Source organism: Dipodomys merriami, unplaced genomic scaffold (assembly GCF_024711535.1).
Source record: "Dipodomys merriami isolate MVZ:Mamm:240054 unplaced genomic scaffold, mDipMer1.0.p SCAF_5, whole genome shotgun sequence".
Classification (NCBI taxonomy): domain Eukaryota; kingdom Metazoa; phylum Chordata; class Mammalia; order Rodentia; family Heteromyidae; genus Dipodomys; species Dipodomys merriami.
The window spans coordinates 78,072,942-78,097,586 of record NW_027206068.1 but is presented as its reverse complement, the minus strand read 5'-3'; the positions used below and the strand labels follow the sequence as shown (position 1 = coordinate 78,097,586).

Below are 24,645 nucleotides of genomic sequence, written 5' to 3'. Positions count from 1 at the left end.
ATGGGTGTGGGGGTGGGCGTGTTACAGGGGTGAATGGGGACAGGTGTGTGGGTGGGCGTGTTACAGGGGTGAGCGTGGGGACGGGTGTGTGGGTGGGCGTGTTACAGGGGTGAGTGGGGATGGGTGTGTGGGTGGGCGTGTTACAGGGGTGAGTGTGGGGATGGGTGTGGGGGTGGGCGTGTTACAGGGGTGAGTGGGGATGGGTATGTGGGTGGGTGTGTTACAGGGGTGAGTGGGGATGGGTGTGTGGGTGGGCGTGTTACAGGGGTGAGTGTGGGGATGGGTGTGGGGGTGGGCGTGTTACAGGGGTGAGTGGGGACAGGTGTGTGGGTGGGCGTGTTACAGGGGTGAGCGTGGGGACGGGTGTGTGGGTGGGCGTGTTACAGGGGTGAGTGTGGGGATGGGTGTGTGCGTGGGCGTGTTACAGGGGTGAGTGGGGACGGGTGTGTGGGTGGGCGTGTTACAGGGGTGAGTGGGGATGGGTATGTGGGTGGGTGTGTTACAGGGGTGAGTGGGGATGGATGTGTGGGTGGGCGTGTTACAGGGGTGAGCGTGGGGACGGGTGTGTGTGTGGGCGTGTTACAGGGGTGAGTGGGGATGGGTGTGTGGGTGGGCGTGTTACAGGGGTGAGTGTGGGGACGGGTGTGTGGGTGGGCGTGTTACAGGGGTGAGCGTGGGGACGGGTGTGTGGGTGGGCGTGTTACAGGGGTGAGTGGGGACGGGTGTGTGGGTGGGCGTGTTACAGGGGTGAGTGGGGATGGGTATGTGGGTGGGTGTGTTACAGGGGTGAGTGGGGATGGGTGTGTGGGTGGGCGTGTTACAGGGGTGAGTGGGGACGGGTGTGTGGGTGGGCGTGTTACAGGGGTGAGTGGGGATGGGTGTGTGGGTGGGCGTGTAACGGGTGAGCGTGGGGATGGGTGTGTGGGTGGGTGTGTTACAGGGGTGAGCGTGGGGACGGGTGTGTGGGTGGGCGTGTTACAGGGGTGAGCGTGGGGACGGGTGTGTGGGTGGGCGTGTTACAGGGGTGAGTGGGGACGGGTGTGTGGGTGGGCGTGTTACAGGGGTGAGTGGGGATGGGTGTGTGGGTGGGCGTGTAACGGGTGAGCGTGGGGACAGGTGTGTGGGTGGGCGTGTTACAGGGTGAGCGTGGGGACGGGTGTGTGGGTGGGGCGTGGAGCACAGTCAGGAGCTGCTGGGCAGCCACAGCTTTGTCTCTGCTGTGGCCAGCCTGGTGCAGGGGTGAGGGGTGAGGGGTGGAGGAGTGGACCGTGCGGGACACAGGATGGGTTGCTGGCAGCGGAAAGCGCCCGCAGGATGGCCAGGTGAACTTGTCGGGCTACTGAGCTGGAGCCATTCCCTCAGCAGCTGGACACATCTGGACACAGCCAGCGTTGCATGGCCCTGCCTGCCCCCCTCCTTTCTCCCTCAGGAATCTCCTCCTCCTCTTCCTCCTCCTCCTTCTCCGCTCCTCCTCCTCTTCCCCCTCTGCCTCCCCAGCCTCCTCCCTGGCTCCTCCCAGCACAGCTGGGAGGCCAGGAGGGCTCTGTGCCGGCTGCGGCCCAGACTCGACAGTGATGTGTGCAGCACAGGGATGGGCGGGGAGCACAGCGCTGCCCCACAACTCCGCCCCGAGAGCCCTTGTCATGAGCCTCGGCTCAGCTGTGTCATTTCTAGAAGGACATCCTGGGGTCGCTCAGCCTGTCCCTTGTCCAGGGATGAGGTGCCCAGGACACAGAGCCTCTCTTAGCCAAGGTGACCTTGACTCGGAAAGGGGTGCAGGGCCCACCAGGGCCGTGCTGGCCTTGTCCACTCCTCTTCTGCATGGCCTCGGGGATTTGCACACCCCCGCTCCAGCACTCCAGCCTTGTTCTGTGTTCTGGCCCTGGGGCCTGCGGGAGGCGGCCAGGGGTCCGCACCAGGTCTGCCAGGCCCCGCAGAGCAGAGCAGAGCAGAGCAGAGAGCAGAGCAGAGCAGAGCAGAGCAGAGCAGAGCAGAGCAGAGCAGAGCAGAGCCAAGCAGAGCCGCTTCCTCCATGCAAACGGCCCAGCTCTGCCGGGAAGACAGGAGCCCAGCACCACCCCAGGCCCACCAGGCAGAGCCAATCACTCCCCCAGCCTCGGGGGGGGGGAGGGGGGGGAGGGCTAAGGCCCAGGAGCGGCTTGGTGGCCTCGGTGGCCTCGGTGCTGCGCGAGGTCACTTGGCGCCCGGCTAAGGTGTGAGCTCCCTAAGTGGCGCTTGATAAAGATAAATGGTCAGGCTCAGACCCATTACCCAGCGCTCTGCGGGAGAGGCCGGGCGGGTGCATTTTCCACCCCAGCACTTCTGTCTGTTCACATTACCAGAGTCACCCATCCCGGCCTCCTCACCCCCAGCCCGGCCCCCGCCTGCAGCCGCTGACGAGCGTGAGGACGGACTCCGTCCCTGCGCCAGCGTCTCCCTCCTACACACTGCCCTGGAACACGGCTGCGCTGTGGGTCCCAAAGATGGCAGAGCTGCAGCGCGCACGGGCACTCCATCCCGAGAGACAAAGGGCGTGTGGCCTGTGGACTCCTTTCCGGAGGAGCCGGAGCTCACCTGCCCGCTGCCGGACCGGCCGCACCCCTGCCCTGGGCCAATGCAGGCCGCCAGGGGCATCTCAGCCTGCAGACCAGGCCCCTCCGGCCCGGGCCGGACAATGACACGCCAGCTGCCTCAGGGGAGGCCTCAGGCAGCCGCCTCTCCACAACCCCAGGCCTGGCCCTGGACCGGCCCTGGCCACCCCTGCCCTGCCCCGCCTCCCCTCCAGGGGCCGAGGGGCCGAGCCCAGGTCTGCAAGGTTTGGCTTGCTAACCTTCCTCTGCTCGCTTGGCACCTTTCCCGAGGGGCTGGCACCTCAGAGCTCCTCATAAATAAATCTCAGTGGAGCCCTGGGCTGGTGTGAGCCACACGGTGCCCCGCTGGCAGCAGGACCGTGATTTAGGGAGAAGGAAGTGATCCTGCTTGTGAAGGCAGAGCTGTGTGGCGATGCCTTCTGATAAGGACACTCGTAAAATGAGTGGGGACAGGTTTTATGGAGGCCGGGCCTCACCAGGAGGTCACCAGGAAGACTGGGGGGAGGGGCTGGGGTGACAGCGAACAGCCGGGGAGTGCACAAAGCAGCCAGAGGCAGCCTCCTTAAAGCCTCCTTATACCCCAGCCTCCCCCACAGCCTCCTTATACCCCAGCCTCCCCTACCTTCTCATTATACCCCAGCCTCCCCCCCACAGCCTCCTTATACCCCAGCCTCCCCCCCACAGCCTCCTTATACCCCAGCCTCCCCCACAGCCTCCTTATACCCCAGCCTCCCCCCACAGCCTCCTTATACCCCAGCCTCCTCCCACACAGCCTCCTTATACCCCAGCCTCCCCCCACAGCCTCCTTATACCCCAGCCTTCCCTACCTTCTCATTATACCCCAGCCTCCCCTACCTTCTCATTATACCCCAGCCTCCCCCCCACAGCCTCCTTATACCCCAGCCTCCCCCCCACAGCCTCCTTATACCCCAGCCTCCCCCACAGCCTCCTTATACCCCAGCCTCCCCCACAGCCTCCTTATACCCCAGCCTCCCCCACAGCCTCCTTATACCCCAGCCTCCCCCACAGCCTCCTTATACCCCAGCCTCCCCCCCACAGCCCCCTTATACCCCAGCCTCCCCCCCACAGCCTCCTTATACCCCAGCCTCCCCCACAGCCTCCTTATACCCCAGCCTCCCCCACACAGCCTCCTTATATACCAGCCTCCCCCTCCATGGCCCCCTTATACCCCAGCCTCCCCCACAGCCTCCTTATACCCCAGCCTCCCCCACACAGCCTCCTTATACCCCAGCCTCCCCACACAGCCTCCTTATACCCCAGCCTCCCCCCCACAGCCTCCTTATACCCCAGCCTCCCCCCACAGCCTCCTTATACTCCAGCCTCCCCCCACAGCCTCCTTATACCCCAGCCTCCCCCACCATCATCTCCTTATATGCCAGCCTCCCCCCCACACGGCCTCCTTACACCCCAGCCTCCCCCTCCATGGCCTCCTTATACCCCAACCTCCCCCTCCACGGCCTCCTTATATACCAGCCTCCCCCTCCACGGCCTCCTTATATGCCAGCCTCCCCCACAGCCTCCTTACACCCCAGCCTCCCCCACAGCCTCCTTACACCCCAGCCTCCTCCTCCATGGCCTCCTTATATGCCAGCCTCCCCCCCGCACAGCCTCCTTACACCCCAGCCTCCTCCTCCATGGCCTCCTTATATACCAGCCTCCTCCTCCATGGCCTCCTTATACGCCAGCCTCCCCCCCCCCCGCACAGCCTCCTTACACCCCAGCCTCCCCCTCCACGGCCTCCTTATATGCCAGCCTCCTCCTCCATGGCCTTCTTATATGCCAGCCTCCCCCCCACACAGCCTCCTTACACCCCAGCCTCCCCCACCACGGCCTCCTGGGGTAGTCAATCGCCCCTGCAGTGCTCGGCTCCCCCGGATTCCAGATCCTCGTGTGGAGTCTGGCTGGGGTGGCGTAGTGCTCGCTATCCGCTTGGGATAGCGCCTGCCCAGCCACACGCTGCTGTCTAAGTGTTCATCGGTGGATTCCAGACTCAGCCCCCCATACACAGGACACAGCACTCACCACGTGGACGTGGGGTCAGCCAGCCCTTGGGCTTGCTCTAAGAGACACCAGGTAGGCCTGGTCATGGTGCGGCCAGGAAAGACCCAGAGCCTGGACAGCAGCCCGGAGCGACCCAGGGCACTGGGACCTCACGGCCAATAATGCCCAGACCGGGCGAGAGGAGACCTGGCAAAGGCACGGTGGAACGGGGTCATTTCGGTAAACAGCGTTTTAATGAATGACCGTGTGAATGCGGAGAGAGGGTCTTGATCCATCCTCACAGCCTCAGCGGCACTCACCGGAAAGCCGCCGGGAGCCCAGGCCGCGTGCACCCCACACAAACCGCGAGGCCAGACCTGGGGTAGCACCGTGCAGGAGCTGACAACGAGGGAGCTGGCGGCGGGCACAATCATGCCAGACCCATGGGAAAACAAGTGCCATTCGGTCTCTGGGACACTGTCTCCAGCAGACGAGGGAAAAACAAAGGCCAAGATCAAGGATGAAGAAATGGCGGAAGGACCAAGACTTAGAGACCACAGAGGACAGCAGGGAGCAAGGGGAGGCCAGGGGAGCTGGCTCATCAGCCCAGCTCATCCACGAACTCGCCTTCATGTGTGTCACAGGAAGTACAGTCGCAAGGGCTGGCTCGGACCGGGGCAGGGCAGCACAGGGGCCGCCCGTGACACAGAGCGCCGCCCGGGGCCCAGCCTGGAGGTCAGACGCCCTGTCCCGGGCTGGCCATCGTGCTCACCATCACCATTGCTCTGGAGAGCAAGGAGGACCGGGTGACCCCTGTAAGAGGCCATCGGCCGCGGTCCCATGGCACAGTCGAGGCCTTTGTCACGACCCCAGGCAGACAGAAGCAGGAGGTTTGTAGGGGCCAGGTGCCCACGTCGTTTGAGTGCACGTCCCTCCATTTTGGAAGCTACAAGCCAGGAGAGGGGTGGGATGTCTAGGCTAACTCCAAGGCCTCTGAGCCAGCCCGGGGAGGACACTGGGCCTCGTCTCGGCCCCAGGTCCCATCTGAGGGGCGCAGGTGCTCCTCCGCCTACAGTGGGGGTGTCCTCATGGATCCCCTGAAAGCTGAAAACACCACGGTCAAGAGAGGTTTTACTCTACCTACCGAACTTCCTAGCTTAGCTGGGATCCTTGAACCACGCCCGGCCGCACTTGGCTCAGCCCCTGACCACCTTGACGTCCATGCTGCAGGCAGGCGGAGAGCCTGAAGCTGGGCTTCCCACACAGGGCCTGTGCTCGGAAGGGAGGCCAGGACGGCACTGGCTGGGTTGGAGGCCGGAGGGGGGCGGCTGTGGGAAGGAGCAGGAGACCCCAGGGCCACCAGCAGCAAGGACAGCTGGCCAAGGAAGCGCGGACCCTCTACAGGGTCAGCTTTGCAATGCGGGGGCCCCAGACCGAAGGTCCTGCCCACACCCGGGCTGCCGTGACGCCGGGGCCGGGGACAGGACAGTGCCCTGAGAACAAATCAAGTGACAGATCGGAACACAGGCACCCCGCAGAGCCCGGGACCCACACTGCCCCCAGGACACAAAAGGAAGAGAAAGGGCAGGAGGGAGTCCTGAGCAGTGAGGCTGGGCCCTGGACCAGTGTGCCCACGGATGAGCCACAGGCCACGGGCAGGGGATGGTCATGGGCCTGGTGCCTACACCAACTACACCAAACAAGAGAGATGCCCAGTGCTCACAGAACCGGTCGCCAGTCCCCAGGCCCTGTCCCCAGGGACGCCCCGAGGGGGAAGATGCCACGCTGTGCGGGGCTGGCTGGAGCCACATCCCGCTGTGGGGGGACAAGGGGCGCACCTGCGCTGGGCTGCTGCACAGCTCCAGAGCGCCCGTCCTCGCTGCTGTCTGTCCTCGCTGCTGTCTGTCCTGGCCTGTGAGGAACACTGGTTGAGAACACGGGATGTCTCCAAAGACATCACCGAGAGCAGAACCCACCTCCTCGGCCCCCAAGATCCGAGCACAGAGCCCCTGCGGGAGAGCAAGCTGCACAAGGAGGGCGGGGCTCCGCTCCCCGCTGCCTCCCCAGCCTGCTCCCCAGGCTCCCGGCCATCAGCCTCTCCCCAGGCCCTCTCGCCAGCCCCACCCTCCACCATCAAGTTCAAACCTTGCTCCTTTTCCCAAGCTGCTTTCATGTGGTTTCTGGTTAATCTGAAAACACCTCCCTTCCCGCTGCCTTTGTCTTTGTGAGCAGTGTCTTAAGTCACCTTTTGAACACTCCAGTGTGCAGGAGAGGAACTATTTTGCCTGTGTCTAGATCCTGCATCTACAAAGGGCAAAAGATCCTTCACCCCGCAGCCAGGGGAGGGGCGGGCCGGGGCCTGCGGGGCTCCGGCCTCTGCGAGGTCCTGTCCTTGGCTGGTTAGCTGAGGAGGCCAGCAGTGGGCAGGGTCCCTTTTCCTGGGGCCCGCAGGTGACAATGGGTGGGTAAGGGCCAGCCTGCTCTGTGGTACCTCACCGGGCACACCCTGCCCAGCGGGCAGGGACACTTTCAGAAGAGCTGGGGAGGCTCTGCCTGGTGCCAGCAAGCACTGGCTGGGCCATCCCAGAATCCCAAACGCTGCCCTGCAGCTCGGAGGCCTGAGCCCTGGCGGAGCTGTGGTCTGTCCCCTGGGAGCTAGCTGTATACGCTCTGGGGACTGCGAGGAGCTGTGGTGTCCTGCACCCCAAAACCCGCTCTCCCCATCCCCCCCCCAGCCACACAGCCCGCCTTAGAACTTCCCCCATCGCAGATCTAAATGATATTTAAGGTTTGACAAGTTACACTTGTGGTTTTCAAAAGAAATCTTTGTGTGTGTGTGAAGAACTACCTTTCTTGGCATAAAATAATTGGAAAGTACCTTGGGTATCTCAATAAAACACATCAAAAGTTGCCTTCCCTGGCTTGTTTTGACACGTCCACTGGGGCTCTGTCAGCTTCAGCTAAACATCAGGTTTTCTCAGACAGAACAAGCCATTAAAACACTCAACAGAGAAAGCAAATAGATACAATTCCTCTTCTGTTTGCCTGTTTTCAAATAAAAGGCAATATTGAAAGGAGAGGCCAGCCTAGCTCAAAGCACATTTTTCTGATTCATCTATTTGCCATAATTATTTGCATAGGATTTAAATGGCTCAGTCCTGGACCCTACTCTTTTTTTTCTTTTAAAGAAAAATGCTGTGTTGTACAGTGGAGATGCAAGGAGCGGCGGTGTTGTCCGGCTCTGGTGCTTCAGCCGCCCCAGGCCTGCCCTCCCGACTTCCCCGGAGGCCGACAGACCAGGGGCCTCCCAAAGCAGGCCTCGAGCCACACAGCAGCAAGACCCGGCTGGAGCTGCCTCCGTAGCTGGGCTTTGTGTTTCCTAACAGCAACACAAAACAGGAAGAACTGTCCAGGGCATAGCTCTCATTTTCTTTTTTCCTTTTTTTCCTGGTCCTGGGGCCCTGAGCCACTCTGTGCTCAAGGTGAGCACGCTACCACTTGAGCCACAGCACCACTTCCGGCTTTTTCTGTGTATGTGGTACTGAGGGATCAAACCCAGGGCCTCATGCACGCCACGCGAGGCAAGCACTCTACCACTGAGCTACCTTCCCAGCCCATTATTTTCATTTTCTTAGAGGAAAAAAATGTCAATTTGTTTTAAGACCCCAAAAAATTTTAATTCATATTTCCTGGGAATACGTGACTTAAGTCTTTATGCAAAGACCTATCAGAACTCCCAGTAGAGTTCCAAAACAGAAAGACAGAAGAGATCTGTCAGGGAACCAAGGCTTGTGCCAAGAATCTCACCTCCTCGGAAGGCTGAGGGGGAGGATTCTGGGTTCAAAGCCGGGTGGCAGGGAAGCCCTCGGGGCCCCACCACAGGCACTGGCCCGGCAGTGTGCATGGCCATCTCAGCTACGGGAAGGATAAAAGGGAAGAGCACGCCGCGGGCCAGGTCCCAGCAAACCTGTGAGACTGTGATCCAACCATGATGAAAGCAAAGCAACACTGGAGGCGTGACTCAAGGAGCTCCTGCCCGGCAAGCGTGAGGCCCTGAGTTCAAACCCTCACAATGCCAAGAAGTAAAATGAAATCAAAGTCACGGAGCTCTGCTCAGATGACTCCATCCCCAGACGTGCTGCTGGTCATGGACTCGCTGACGCTCTGCGGGGAAATACAGGGGGAGGACTCACTGGAGGACAGAAGCTGAGCACAGACAAAGCTGCTCTGTGCAGAAGGTGGCCGGTGGGCAGGCCAGGCTGTGAGGAGAGGCACTGGGAGAGAGGGGCGCGCAGACCGCGACCCCATGGTCAGGGACACTTCGCCTGGTTTCCTGGGTCCTCACCGCAACCCGGGGCAGCTGCGCTCGCTGCCTCCCGTCCATGGGGGGGAAGGGGGGTGCATCGGTGTGCACCGGGGCTCACACACCCCGGGGAGTGGTGCTGGGGCCTGCAGGCACCCGGGGCCCACACACACACGGGGGAGCTGGGCTGGGGCCCGCAGGCCGGGCCTCGCTGTCAGCCGCGCGTGTGCTTGCGCGGTGATCTGCAGTGGCTCCTTCCTGCCTCTGTCCTCAGGAGAACTCTGCCTGCCGTGGTATAAATAGAACAGGGCTGCTCGGTGCCGCGCCTCGCGCAGGTGGGTCTGCTCCTGTGGAAAGCACGCAGGGAGAGGGGTGGCGGGAGGAGCGGGCACTGTCTGGGGATGTGGAGCGAGGCCGAAGAGTGTGACCCTCGCGGGCCCACTGTGCGCCCACGCCTGGCACCCCACCCCACTCTCCCGGGCCACCGGGGCCGTCCCGTCCGCTCTTGCCCTCAGTAGCTCGCGTTGGGCCAGGAAGACAGGCCGAGGCCAGCACCAAGGCGGCACGAGCGAACTTGAGGCCGGAGGCAGAGGGGAGGTGCGGACCGGGGCTGGCTGGAGCAGGAGGCCAGCTCACCGGCGGCGGCGGCTGAGTAGTAACTGGGTTAGTGGGTGAGCTCTGGCGGCGCACCAGGGTGGCTAGCAATCCCAGACTGGTGCAGGGGCCTCAAGGCCACCACAGAGACCGGGAGGAAGGCGCAGAAAGCGTGGGATGGACAGACAGGACGGACAGGTCGGTGACTGCGTGTGGGAAGGACGGGGCCGGGGGTCCATGGAGATAGGGAAGGAGGCAATGGAAGAGAGTGAGAGGTCCAGAGAGACTAAGACGGAATGGGGGAAAGAGGGAGAGGAGAATCACAGAGCGAAGCCCCGCTTCTAGCTGGGGCCACAGGGCGGGAAGGAGGGACAGAGAGCGCACAGGTAAGCACCGTGGGGGGCCTGCAGTGGGCGGAGGGAGATGCACAGCCCAGGCCGCTCTGTGGGCCCAGGTCACAGAGCCCAGGCCGCTCTGTGGGCCCAGGCCAGGTCACAGAGCCGAGGCGGGGCCCGTGGAGAAGGAGCCCTGTGGAGAGGGGCGGCAAGGGGACCAAGCAGAACGGAGACCAAGCCAGTGCTGGAGCCCAGGGCCAGGCGGGGGCCCTCCCGCACGCCCCACCGCCTGGGCTGTCCTCAGGGGTCTGTCCTCAAACCATGTTGCAGCCATCCTCACCCTGGTCCTGGGAGCAAGACTCCCCGTGGAGTCAGGAACGTTCCAGAGGATCAAGGTAAAACAAGGTTGGAAGGGGGGCTTTACCCATCGGTTCCAATCTGCCTTTAAAGAGGAGGGGCTTAGGGCTGAGTGTGGTGGCACGTGCCTACAATCCCGTGCTTGGAAGGTTGAGGCAGGAGGAGCAAGAATTCCAGGCCAAGTCCTGGGCATCTACCCAAAACATCAGGAGCCAAGATGCCATAAAGACACTTGAGCACCCATGTTCATTGCTGCACTAACCACAATAGCCAAGTCAGAGAAACATCTCAGATGCCTCACAATAGATGAGTAGATCCAAAAAACGTGGTACCTGTATTAGAAAGAATAATATGACATCATTTGCAGGAAATGGAGGGACCTAGAACAAATCACACTATGTGAGGTGAGCCAAGCTCAGAGCGACAAATGGCACAGGTCTTCTCTCATGTGCAGAAGCTGGGTCTGAAGTATACTGGGCCGTAAGTTATACTCATAGGACATCGGGCATTCACGCCCAGTGAGACCAGAGGAGGACACTCAGAGGAGGAACACAAAGGCATGATTCCTATATGCATATGATCACATAATATGACATCAAAATGAATGCTAGGAAGTGGAAATGAGGGTTTGTTTTTAATTTGTTAATAAAGTTCCCGGCCAGCCTGAACTACATGTACAGACCTTGCCCCAGGAAGGAGCGGGCAGAGGATGGTCCTGTGGGGAGACCACGCAAGGACAGGGGCTGGGAGCTGCCAGCCATCAGGCCTGGCCCAGCCCGAGAGGTGCAGCTCCGTGGGAGCTCCAGCGGCCGGTGTGTTGTGGCAGTGGCCAGTGACCCCGGCGCCATCCAGCACCTAGAGCCCCGCTCTGGCTGCAGCCCTTGCCTGGCTGAGGGCAGAGGCCAAGGCACCACCTGCTCAGGAGCCTCTCTGGTTGCTGTGGGAAGACTGGAAAAGAGAGAGGGGTCCAGTGGTGGCGGTCACCACGGAAATGGCTTGGGGCTCTGGGCAGAGACCCCACTGTCTGACACCAGGCAGGGCTTAGCGTGCTTCTGTGCTACAGTCACCCTGAAAATGGACAGACGGTGGAGTCGTCAAACCCCGCTGTCTGCAAAGGACCCCAAAGAGCCAAGTGGGAGCCCAGCTTCAGGGGTTGTCACTCTCCCAAACCACGCTGAGTCCACCCTGACCCAGTTCCTCAGTGTGACTGCGGTGGAAACAGGAACAGAGGACCAAGGTAAAGCAAGGTGGCAGAGCCCTTCAGCCACGAAAGCACTGTGAATTAGGACTGAAGCCGTGGTGCCCAGGCCAGCTGCAGGACACAGCAGGACGCAGAGGTCCCCAGAAGGCGGAACCTCAAAGGACATCTGGTACTCTCACAACAGTGGGCAAAGGCCAAAGGGGGGTGCAGGAGACAGGACCCCCCCCAGTGCAGGCAGTGTGCAGAGGGCCACGTGGAGGGCAGAGTACACTCAGCCCTCTGCCCCTCCCAAGCTGCAGGGCGAGCCTCAGGCCCAGCGGGGCCATGCAGACACCCCCTGGGGGGCAAGGACCAACTGTGCAGTGGCCAGGCCTGCGCTGCAGCCAGAGGCCCTGGCCTGTGTACGGAAGGCAGTCATGCTTTCACTTGCCTTCAGACCCTGCCCAGCCACATTCGCTGCGAGGCCAGTGCTCTTACTCAGTGACGTGCACGTTGTGTGGGTTGTGTCTGTGATCTCTGTGGCTCCCTGACTGGCCCTCGTTCTCATGAGAAGGGCCAGGGTGGGACAGGAGGGAGGGCCATGGCAGGACAGGAGGGAGGGTCAGGGCGGGACAGGAGGGAGGGTCAGGGCGGGACAGGAGGGAGGGTCAGGGCGGGACAGGAGGGAGGATCAGGGTGGGACAGGAGGGAGGGTCAGGGCAGGATGAGCCAGGCACGTGGGCAGTCCTTTAGTGGGCTCACACCTTGGCTGCCTCCCTCCAGCCCCACCCAGAGTCCTGGCAGCTGAGGCCTTTGTGCCCCATCATTCCAGCCCACAGAGCCCATGGCCCCCGAGAGCCAAGCCAGGCAGACCGTCACTGCAGCCCACAGAGCCCATGTCCCCCGAGATCCCGGCTGGATGGACGGTCACTGCAGCCCACAGAGCCCATGTCCCCCGAGAGCCGAGCCAGGCGGAAGGTCACTGCTCAGCTCTCTGGGTCCCAGCACGTTCTTCCCATTACAGGACTAGAGAGGTGCCCACACTCCCCATCCACTCCAGGATCCAACGTAGCTCAAAGCAGTCGTGGAGGAGGAGGAAGGCTTGCTGCCCGGCAGGAAGGGGCAGCTGGTCTTTGCCCCTGGTGTGCTGTACTGTTCTGACTCGGACTCTTTATAAACATATTATTTCTGTTTGGTCCTTGCAGTTTGAGTTGTATGTGGATGTGTGAGCTTAGAATTTGTCACCATAACATACAAAGTGCTAGAAAAAAGATGGGGGGGGGTAGCTAAACGCAGGCTAAGAATAGAATCTAATTTATGCAAGTTGATTATACTTGTAGCAAGAGTGATAATTAGAGATATTTTGAAAAAAAAAAGAAAAAGTAAAAGAACCTGAAAGTGAAGATAATTGGAAGATTTACTTCTAGGCTACTAGATAGGGAGGAATAAGGTCTTTAATTACATTAATAAGAAAATAATTATTGATAGTTACAAATAATGTCTCTACGTGATTCAGTGAATCACATGACCTGCTAGAACTACCTAACCAATTTAAGAAATGCATGTATGTGTGTACTTACATCTGCATACGTATGTATGTATATACACATATATATTTAGATAGATAAGATTTAAAGTGGATAAGCCAATTGTGGATAATTAGGGCGTTGCTCCCTTTATTACATTTGCAATGGGTGATTTTCGGCTGCAGAGAAAGGAAAAGAAAACCCTGAGAGTGGAGGGCTAGGATGCCTGCCCCATGGAACCCCATTTAGGGCCAGGGTTAGCGGCCGTGGCAGTGTCTCCCCTGCCCCCGCCCCGCACCCTCAACTAGGAACGCAGGCCTGCGCCCCCTCCCCAGGCTGGGCCGGAAGCCTCCCTCACACACACACAGAAATGCCTGAAACGGATGAAGGCACTTCGCCACAGGACACCCTCTTCTGAACCTTGAAGACAAGCCACGGAAACCCTGGTCAAGCGGCTGACTGACTGCAGGATGCTAAACATAAGAGCAGAGGGGGTAGTGACCGTGTGGGAGGTGTGCCCATGTCCCTGCACACCACCCGTGGTGCCCCGGGCCACACCAGCCTGTCTGCCGACAGGGCAACCCCCCTGCACAAGCGCCAGCTTGCCACATGCTTTGGGTCCACGGACGGCGTCAGAATGCGTCTGTGCATCTTACAAAAGGGCTGAGCGCCAGCGTTCTTAGGCCACCTGCTCACCATCAAGACTTTGCCAATCTACCCACTTTTCCAGAACAAACACCACGAAAAACCAGTATCTTCAACTGCAGCCCAGACGCAGCTCCGCCCCCACAGTCAACCGCCTTGATACGTGTTTGCAATGCTGGGGACTGAACCCCTGGCCTCGTGCTGGGCAGGCCCCTGCCCCTCACAGACAACCTCTTATATCTCACAGCGCTCATGCACAGACTCAGCCCTAGAAGACTGCGCAGACCACAGGTAAGCTGCAGGCTCTGGCGGGTCCCTCTCTCTGAAGGGAAGAGCATTTCTCCCCACCTGGTTAAACAAGTGACCAGAGACAACCTTCACACACAGGGAAGGCGTCATCCGTTCAGCAGGGCTGGGGCTGCCCCCTGTGGCTGCTCTCTCCTGTGGCAGGGGACCACGGCCAGCCACCAGAGTCAGCCAGGGACCACGGTGGACGAATTCGGGCCCAGCCGCACTGAGCCCGAGCCCCTGCGCCTCTGCGGAAGGCGACCTCCGGCCCCAGGGGGTTTGGCTGGAATCAGTGTGCGTCTGAGGCTGCAGGTGTGCACCGGCCACCCCAGTGATGACCTTCCTCCAGCAGGAGACCCCTGCTCCTCCACACAGCCACAGCAGAGGCCCCGTGAGGACCCAGGGAGGACACAGCAGGTCACGTGACCAGGCCTGGGCCGGGGCCACTCCAAGGTTACTCCAAAGGAGGACACCACAGTGGCGGGGGTGGAGGGAGAGGGAGCACACTGGGACACGAAAGCCTGTGGCACACTCGGTCAAGTGGAGCTGGCTTTCTCCTTCCCATGCCACTGTTGCACGCGGACAGCCAAACGAAGGCCGGACGACCTTATGAGCTGCAGGCTTCCAATGTTCCGAGCGGGCCTCCCATGCTAGGCCAGCCCCACGGCCCCTCAGCCCCGCAACAGATCGCTGCCTACTTTTATGTTTGCCTCCTTTGCCTCCATCTTTTGGAATGCATCCTCTCGGGTGTCATGGGACCCCACCGTTCTGACACATGGAGCATGTGTGGACCCCTGACCACCACCTCCCAGGGTGCAAAGGACTGGCCAGGGTGCAAGGCAGGGGATGGGGGCGGGAGAGGGGGACCCGCAGCAGGGCCCCTCAGAGCCCCTCCAGGAAGGACCTCCCCTTCCCAGCCCTTACAGCAGAGCCACCACCTGCCCAGCACAGGAAGACTGACTGCAGGGGAGGTGCAGCTGGTGTGGAGAGAGCCACGCCAGGAAGGTCTGGCTCTCCTGGGTCCCTCGCGCCCGGCCCAATGGCCCAGAGTCGAACCTCATGTCTGGGCGTCAGGGTGCTGCTCAGAGCAGAGCGAAGCGGAGCAGAGCAGAGCACGCCACCTCGCCTCCACCAGCCTCTGCAGTGATTCTCCTAGAAACCCTCTTCTCCACATTCTGACTCTGAGGCCTGGGCCATAGACCTCTTACTCGGAGAGCCCTCACTCAGCATTCCCTCCCCTTCCCCCAGACCCTCCCCTTCCCTTCCTCGCCCCTCTATCCCCTCTATCACCTCCATCCCCTCCTCCACACCTCCCCTCCGCCTTCTCCTCCCCTCCTCCATCTCTTCCTCCTCCCCTCCCCTCTCCTCTCCCTCCCCCTCTATCTCCTTCCATTCCCCTCCCTTCCATCCCCTCCTCCTCACCTACTCTCTGCTCTCTCCTCACTTGTCCTCCATCCCTTCCTCTTCACCTCCCCTCTATCCTCTCCTTCTCCTCTCCCCTCCCTCCCCCTCCCCCTCCCCATCTTCCCCGCACTTCCCCCCTCTATCCGCCCACCCTGTCCTCCGGGCTGACACAGAGGCCTCTCACCCAGAACCATGTGTTTCAGCACCAGTAGCAGCTAGAAGCCTCTGGGCAGGCCCACATGCTATTGCAGAAGATGCTCTGCGCGTGGAGTGTGCAAGTCCACACCAGACTATGTCCCCGCCATCTCTCTGTCTCTCCTGTGAGAAGGGATTCCTCCCAGCCTTGTGAACTTCCGTGAGGCTGCTCTTCTGTGAGGACTGACCCCCCCACGCCCCGCGGTTGCACTTCACATCAGTCCTTTGGGACTTCACTTTGGCCAAACCTGACAAGGGACGACCCTCCAACCCAGCCCTTGGGGCCTGCGGTGCTCACCTCTCCCACCCGCTCAGCAGCACCCTTGGCTTTTCTTCTCTCTTGGGATGTCTTACTCCCGTGCTGCCCTCAGCCTGGGTACAGAGACAGACAGTCCTGGCCCCTCATCCCAAGCACAGCAGGGGTCAGCAGCAGCTGATGTCCTTCCCGGGGGCATCCTGCAGAGGGGTCAAGCAAGGAGCAGAGCTCTTCCCAGGACCCACATGCAGGTAGGAGTGCAGGAAACCGAACTCTTCCCTCTCATCATGGGCTTCGGCAGGATTCCACCAGGAAGGCCCTGACTGTTCAGGCTTAGGCTATACCAAGTTCTCTGATGCTAAGATGGTGTTTGGGAAAGAGACCACAGGGAAAAAATAGTGCAAGAAAATCAGCCGGAACTCATCTCTAATCACAGCCACTGTCCTGCAGCTGCTCCTGTCCAGCCTTGAGGCAAGTCTGGCCCAGGGCAGAATTCTTTATTATCCAAAAATGTATAATAACCAACATGTAGGAAGTTTGGTGGCCATAACAGTGCCATCGAAACACCTCTTCACCTGTCCCAAAGTGTTCAACAAATAGGCGTGGGGAAGAAAGGAGGGGAGCGGGAAGCAGTAGGGAGGAAAGGAGTGGCAAGAGAAACAGAAAAAAGCAAGACTCATCCCTTGCATGGGAAACAGCCAGTGAGCCATGACCCTGACCTCTAATCACCCACAGACAGCTAGTTGTATGTTCTATACTCTGCTTGACAAACAGTTTGCTTCTGAAATTAAGTCAAACCCCTCCTCGCTTCATGCCTCACTCCACTTCTTCCCACCATGAAGCTGTCCCCGCCATTCTAGACAAGTAAGACCCCCCCACCCCGATGCCCTGATATTTAACTGGCTCTTAGGTGCCCCCATTGCAGAACTACACCCTCTTCCTTGGAGCCATGGCTGTTTCACGTGTGTCTGTGTTGTATCTGCAACATAAAGGAAGTTGAATGGAGCATTTGCCGCCGGCAAACATGCAAGTCATGCGAAGCAATCCAGCCAAGAGAGCCACTGGGGGGGGGGTGAGGGGTCATCGTTCCCTCTAGGGAGGGGACAGCTCCACTCGGCTCCTTGCTGCCAGGGTGAGATGAGCCTGGTTACCGCCAACCCACCAGAGCATGTGACAGGGTGAGTGCGCTGGACAGAGCACCATCAGGAATCTCATAGGAGAAATGGAGACTATCATGACATTATAGGTATGCACCACTCTCTCTTTATATCACCAAGTCAGCCCCTAATTTAGGGCTTTTCTTTTATATCATCTGGTTCCACTCAGACAATGTCAATGAGGGAAGGCAGAGGCTTGGCTCTAGGGGCCATGGTCCAAGAATTGGAATTAAGTGGGAAAAGCAACAACACAGTCCAATTCTGTGCAGTGTCATGAGCCTGATTTCTCAGCAGTGCAGGCAAAACAACATCACCAGGAGACTGAGGCCCGGGCTTTTCCAGGCTGTGCCCACACCTGGTGCTTCCTTGCTGGACTTTGATGGCACAACAGAGTAAGGCAGCTGGGAGATGCTTTGTCTGCCCTGGAGAGAGAGAGAGACAGACAGACAGACAGACAGACAGACAGACAGACAGAGACAGACAGACACAGAAACACAGAGAAAGAGAGACAGGGAGACTATTTGCTTCTCACAAAGGCTCAGCAAAACCAAGACCCACGTTGCAGTCAAGAATGACCCTCTTCAGCATGCCTCCACAACACCATATACCTCTATAGCCAGCCTGGAGATATTGTTAATTATTTTTTTCTCTTAATGAGGTAAAAGCGGCATAGAGTCACTATTTGAGCAAGCAAATCCCCCTAAGGAATTTTCAGAAAACATGAATTCTGAGTTCTGATTCCACTCTTGGAATCAGAACTCAGGAAGAATGAGATTCCTTTAAATAATTGAAAATATTCCTGAAGGAGGAAGTGGGAGGAAGTGCAACATTTGGGAATAAAGAAGATAGGTAAGTTCAGGGGTGGGAAGGAAAGGGAGGAGGGGAGAGAAAGGGATGGAGGAAGGAGTGAGGAAAAAGAATGATTGAACAAAAGAAAGAAAGAAAGAAAGGGAGGGAGGGAGGGAGGAATGGAAAGAGGGAGGGAGGGAGGGAGGAAGGGAAGGAGGGAGGGAGGGAGGGAGGGAGGGAGGAATGGAAAGAGGGAGGGAGGGAAGGAGGGAGGGAGGGAGGAAGGGAAGGAGGGAGGGAATCGTTTAAAGTACATGGTGACTAAGAGCTGTGCAATGAAGAACAATCAGAGTGCTGCTTTCCTCAGTTCTCCTTCCCCAGTGGATACCTGGGGGCTGTATTTTCCCTCTACACTCTGACATATTCAGGAGATGCCCCAAGGCCTGGATATACATTGCTCTGGGATGCAAGCTGGAGAGCTTATGGAGCCAATGGATACTTTCCAGGTTCATGGGCTGAGAAGCTCCCTGCAGCCAAAAGAAAGAAACTTCTATGGTAAAAACACTCCAGAAACAACACCTGAGCCTCCTACAAGGAGATTCCAGTCAGATTTCCTCAAGTTGAGAACTAGTGATAAAGTCCAGTAACCTAGCACATGAGTGAGGCTTGGCTACTGAGCCACACACCAGTCAGGTGATGAGAAGTAACATTTACACCCTGCCCTACACAGTCCTGCCTAAACATTCAGAATACTTCAATGGAAGGCTACAGGTGATTAAAAGCTCCAACGAATATCCTGGCTTCAGAAGATACACAAATCCTAATGTAGAACAAAAGAAATATGGAAAAGCAAGACTGTCCATATGGACTTGTTGACTTCTGGAAGAGACACGTAGTCTTGCTTTTCCGTATTTGAGTTGAAAGCCTTGTCAGTAGACTGGATCAAATTGAAGATAATCAAAGCTTGAAGACAAGGTAGCATTAGACTGTTCAGATACAGATTACAATGAAGTATGAATGGAGCATACAAGACTTATTCAATATCAGTAAGGACCCAAATCTATAAATGATGGGTTTAGAAGAAGAAGAGATGGAAAATAAAGTAATATATTCAATAAAGTAATGGCAGATCATCAACACACAAGAGGACAAGAGGCTTTTAGGACTCCAAACAGACAAAAAAAGAACCTCTCCAGGGCACAGAATACTTAAAATAATAGATATACAGAACAGGAAAGATTATTGAAAGCTGCAGAGGAAAGCACTATGTTACGCACAAGAGTGAACCCACTAAAATAACAACAGATTTCTTAGTGGAAACTCAAAAAAAAGGAGAAGGTGGAATGATGCCTTTTGGGCACTGAAGAAAATACAGTAACTATGGATTAGATTTGTTTCAACTCAATTTACCTTTCACAACTGAATAAGAATTAATAAATTTCTGTGATAAACAAAAACTAGAGGAAATTATGACTACTAAGCCAGGGCTTCAGAAGATACATAAAGGAATAGTATACACAGAAGACAAAAGTAAATGCAATTCTAAAAATATAGGGTTAATAGTTCTCACTAGGTAGTTGATATGCAAATGAGGAGTAGAGGAGAACCAAATACTATGAACCAATAAGATGGCAGGAATGATGATGCCATAGTTTTCAAGAATAACATTGATAACATATTTATAAGATGATTTCTTTGTTGCTTTGTATGTCCCTCCCCCATGGTATAACCCCTGCTTTCACTGTATTTGATGATGGTACAATTTGTGGAGGGGAAGGGAACAAACAAATCATTTAAATAGAGATACAGGTGGACCCATTGCAACAATGTGATGTATACGTCATTATGTCGAAAAATGAACTTTACAACTTTGGTGGGGGGAGGGGGGAGGAGGGAGAGATAGGAAGGGATAGAAAGGGGAAACAAAGGAGGTGGCAACAATGCTTGATAAGAAATGCACTCATAACCTTGCCCATGTAATTGTAACCCCTCTGTATGGTATTTTCACAATTAAAAAAAGAATAATATTGAATGTCAATAGTCTCATTCTCTAATCAAAAGACTTAAGAATTTAAGACAGGATTTTCAAAAACACCTAGCTTATGTTACCTACACAAAAGTCACCTCACTAGCAAAGAGAAACGCAGGTTAAAAAATAAAGGTGAAAAAATACTTTCCAAGTACATAGAGCTGAAAAGAAAACAAGAGCAAGGTGCCAGTGGTTCACACCTGTAATCCTAGCTACTCAGGAGGCTGAGACCTGAGAATTGCAGTTCAAAGCCAGCCCAGGCAAGAAAGTCCCTGTGAGACTCTTATCAAAAGTGGTACTGTGGCTCAAGTGGTAGAATGCTAGCCTTGAGCAAAACAGAGGCTTGGTGCTGAGGTCAAGCCCCACAACTGACAAAAAAAAGGAACAAAGAGTAGCTGTACTCATAAATGACTAATTAGACTTCAAATCAAACTTGGTCAAAAGAGGCAAGAAAGTAATTTCATATTGACAAAGGGAATAAGAGAACATAATAATTGTATATATTTGTGGGTCAAACATCAGTGCAACCAGTTACACAGAAACAAACATTACTGAACATAAAACCACAATAGATCCAACACATCAAGAACCTTAATGCCAAATGAAAATGAAAGCACAATATACCAGAACCTTTGGGGCAATATGAAGGGCAATGCAAGAAGGGAAGCATAAGCCCACAGGGGGGGCCAACAGTTCTAGGAGGGAAGAGTGAGTACAGGTGAGTCCACGGTGCTAGAAGGGAAGTGTGAGTCCACATGCTAGAATGGAAGTGTGAGTCCACCTGAGTCAACGGCGCTAGAAGGGAAGTGTGAGTCCACGGGAGTCCACAGTGCTAGAAGGGAAGTGTGAGTCCACAGTGCTAGAATGGAAGTGTGAGGTCACATGAGTCCACGGCGCTAGAAGGGAAGTGTGAGTCCACAGTGCTAGAAGGGAAGTATGAGTCCACGGGAGTCCACAGTGCTAGAAGGGAAGTGTGAGGTCACATGAGTCTACAGTGCTAGGAGGGAAGTGTGAGTCCACAGCGCTAGGAGGGAAGTGTGAGTCCACGGGAGTTCACAGTGCTAGAAGGGAAGTGTGAGTCCACAGTGCTAGAATGGAAGTGTGAGTCCACAGCGCTAGAAGGGAAGTGTGAGTCCACGGGAGTTCACAGTGCTAGAATGGAAGTGTGAGTCCACCTGAGTCTACAGCGCTAGAAGAGAAGTGTGAGTCCACGGTGCTAGGAGGGAAGTGTGAGTCCACGGTGCTAGGAGGGAAGTGTGAGTCCACAGTGCTAGAAGGGAAGTGTGAGTCCACAGGAGTCCACAGTTCTAGGAGGGAAGTGTGAGTCCACCGGAGTCCACAGTTCTAGGAGGGAACGTCAGCCATGGAAGTCCACAGTAAATGAACCCGAGATGTCAAATAGATAACCTTATGAATCACCACAGGTTTACAAAAGCAAGTCCAAGGCAAATTAAAAATCAGTAAATAGAAGGAAATAACAAAGGTCAATATGACAATTAATGAAATAGAGACTTAAGGAATAATACAAAGAATCAATGCGGCTAAGTTGTTGATTGACAAATCCTTAGCCAAACTAACCAAAAGAAAGAGAAAGAAGATCTGAATTAATAAAATTAGAATAGAAAAGGGTTATACCACAACAAATACCAAGGAAATTCACAGAATAATTGAAAAACATACTCCAAAAACAAATATTCCAATAAAGTGGAAAATCTTGCTATCAAATCCAGACAAGGACAGACAGCAAAGCTAACAAGAGATCCATTTTCTTGCAACAGTGTATCAAAAAGTATGTACACCACAGTCAACTTGTTTTCATTCCAGGCATGCAAGGATGGCACAACACACACACACACATACACGCATACATATCAATAACTGCAGTGCAGCACATAAGTAGAATTTATTTTGAAGTCAACATCTCTATAAATGTAGAAAAAAATCTTACACAAAATCCAACAGACTGAGGGAGATAAGTATTGCATGTTCTCGCTCATGTGCAGACTCCACTGTCTAAGGTCTAAAAAAAGCATGTCACGAGTGTTCAAGGAGGACTATGTGGTGGGGGCAGAGGGAGGGAACCAGAGGAGCGGGGAGGGGAAGGCGAGGGGGGGGGGACTGGATGTGATCAAAGCATCTTTTCTTGCTTGTATGAAAATAGAATAATGAAACCCATTAAAATTATTTAAAGGGAAAGCAAAAGTAGATAAGGAGGAGTAATGGAAGGGGCAAATTTGATCATAGCACAATGTATGTATGGAAATACTACACTAAAACCCATTTGTGTAATTAATATATGCTAATCAGAATAAAAGTGAAAAATAAAACAAGATAATAAACCCATTAAGATATTTTCAATGGGAGATTTTTAAAAAGTAATAGAGTGAATTTAATCAAAGGACATTCTACACATGCATGGACATATCCCTTGTACAACTAACATATACCAATAAAGACGCAGACATGAGGCCCCAAAGATGCTGCTCCCACCCTGGCTGTCCTGCTGTGCAGCCTCCTGCGGCTCCACTCAGCCGGATACACGCCTGACTAGTGCAGAAGGAGGTCACATCCATCCTTGTGGGACAAGCCTCTCTATGTGAGCGGTGTTTGTCCATAGGTTTCAGTGCCCTCGTAAGCATCCCACTGTACATGTGGCATGTGAGAACAGACCTCAGCCTAACTTCAGTGACAAAAACCCATACCGAGGCAGCCGAAGGACCCAACAAGGAAGGACCGTGGGGTGGGCCGGCATGAGCCAAACAACCCCTCCCCCACCGGGGAAGGCATCCTACTTTTAATGAGAAGAGTCCAGCATCACCAGACACAAGCACATGCTTTCGACACAGTGGGTGTGGGGAACTCGGCTCATCCCATGTCCTAACAAACAGAAAGAACCAATAGAGACCATTTTCACCAAGAATTGTGGATCTATGTAGTGCTCATGATTGCTTATGAAGACATCTCGGGGAAACAGAGCAGTTCCCAAAAGACCTTGTCATCCGTAAAGTCAATGCTTCCAAATTACTCATATATTAAGAGTAAGTTAGAACATTGTGGGTTCACAAACAGCCTGAAATAAAAATACTGCATCCTTGGTCAGCCACTTAATTGTATTCCCCATAAACTTACCTGAGTAGATCTTTGATTCAACAGAAACTTGCTCGGCCTCCCTCCACATGTCCAATGATCCTCAGCTCTTTTCTCTTTGTTTATGCTTTATTTCCTAGTGTTTTTCTTCTTTATATTCAGTTACTTCCTCCATATCCTAAAACTGAAAGGTTACAGAAATCAATTGCTCATAAGAAACGATACAGAAGATGGACAAATATAGTCATCATACTCAATGTACAAATGTGAACGTGGAAGTAGGTAATGAGAGGATGGTGGGGTTGGGAGAGATGGGGAGAAGGACCAAGGGGCTGCTGATAAAGACGCACTGTGCTCATAAACTGACATGCTCAAATCTCTTTATATAATGACTTAAAGAGAATTTTGTTAACGTTTTTAAAAAGAAATAACCGTGGAGGAAGATAACTTTTCAGCCCACTTCTGAAGAAATGTCCTCATGGCCTCAGTTCTGTAGTTATCAGGGGAGCATTCATGTCAAAGACAAATTCATTTCTGGAGAAATAGGAAAGTAGGTTATTTTAGATCCCTGAGAAAACAAAATGACTTTTCTCAAAATAGCTAACACATCATAGATCTGTGTTCATTAAATAAAATGCTGCTGTGGCTGTACATCTGGAATCCCAGCAACTCAGGAGGCTGAAAGCTGAGGACCGCTGGACAGGTAAGTCTGTAAGATTCGTGTCTTCAATTTACCATCAAACAGCTGGAAGTGGAGCTGTGCCTCAAGGGGTAGAATGCTAACCTTGAGCAAAAATGCTTAAGGTGCCCAGGCCCAGAGTCAAAGATCCAGGAGATACCAAAAGAAAATAAAAGGCGCTACTGTGGGCTAATGATACCTAACACTCAGCTTCACTAGCCACCACTCCCTGTCCATCTCAGGTGCTGATAACAGAAACAACAAATCACACGGTCTTGATACACTGGACCAAGAAGCACTGAGCTGTCATCACTGTCCTGAAACCCAAAAGGATCATGAATATCCAGACAAATTACAAAATCAATCATGACAAGAGATAAATGGTACAAACGGAGCCTGAAGCTGGCTGGCAGGTTTTCCCAATAGCAAACTTTTGGAAGAAAAAAGTCCCTTGGTACCATTTAGCTTAGAACATTACAGTTCCATAGGTGGCACATAAGTTGCTTTAGTAATTATGCCCACGCACCGTCTTACACAAGTCTGTCTTTGAGTGCCCGGAGCCATCATACTCAGAGAAGCAGAAAGTAGGAGAAAACAGAGGTTAGTTCTTTAATGGCTACAGATGTCTGGTTTTGAAAATCTAAAATGTCTAGAGACTGTTGTACAATTATGTGTACAAACTTCTCATTACCACACTATAACATAAAAATGATAACAGTGGAAATTTTTGTGTGACATAATTTTTACCATGATCAAGTTCTTTCAAAAATATTTGCAAAGCATTGGTGGCTCATGCCTATAATCCTAGCTACTCAGGAGGCTGAGAGCTGAGGATCGTAGTTTGAAGCTAGCATGGGTAGAAAAGTCTGTGAGACTCTTATCTCCAATAAACTACTCAAAAAAAGCTAGAAGTGGCACTGTAGCTCAAGTGTTAAGAATGCCTTGAGCAAAAGAAGCTCAGAGATACCACCCAGGCCAGGCCCTGAGTTCAAGCTCCAAGATGGCACAAAAAAATTAAAAATTAAAATTTAATAAACATTCTTAAATATAACCACCCAATTCTAGTACTAGTGGCTCATACCTATAATTTGAGTTACCTAAGAGCAAGCAAGTGAGCAAGACAGCAGAGCCCTGAATTCACGGCCCAGTTTAAGCCCCGCCCAATATAATCTGAGCTCAAGGAAAACTAGCTTTGTGTACAGACTTATGCCCTGATGTCCACAGCTCAG

At 54.7% G+C, this 24,645-nt stretch overlaps 1 long non-coding RNA gene across 1 annotated transcript in view; it reads right to left on the bottom strand.

Annotated features, from left to right (window-relative positions):
- Nucleotides 1-24,645, bottom strand: part of LOC138809982 (uncharacterized) — a 190,280-nt gene that overhangs the window by 54,349 nt on the left and 111,286 nt on the right. The window contains exon 3 of the long non-coding RNA XR_011366980.1: nt 22,780-22,921. This is a non-coding gene — a long non-coding RNA (uncharacterized lncRNA). The remainder of the gene's footprint in view (nt 1-22,779; nt 22,922-24,645) is intronic.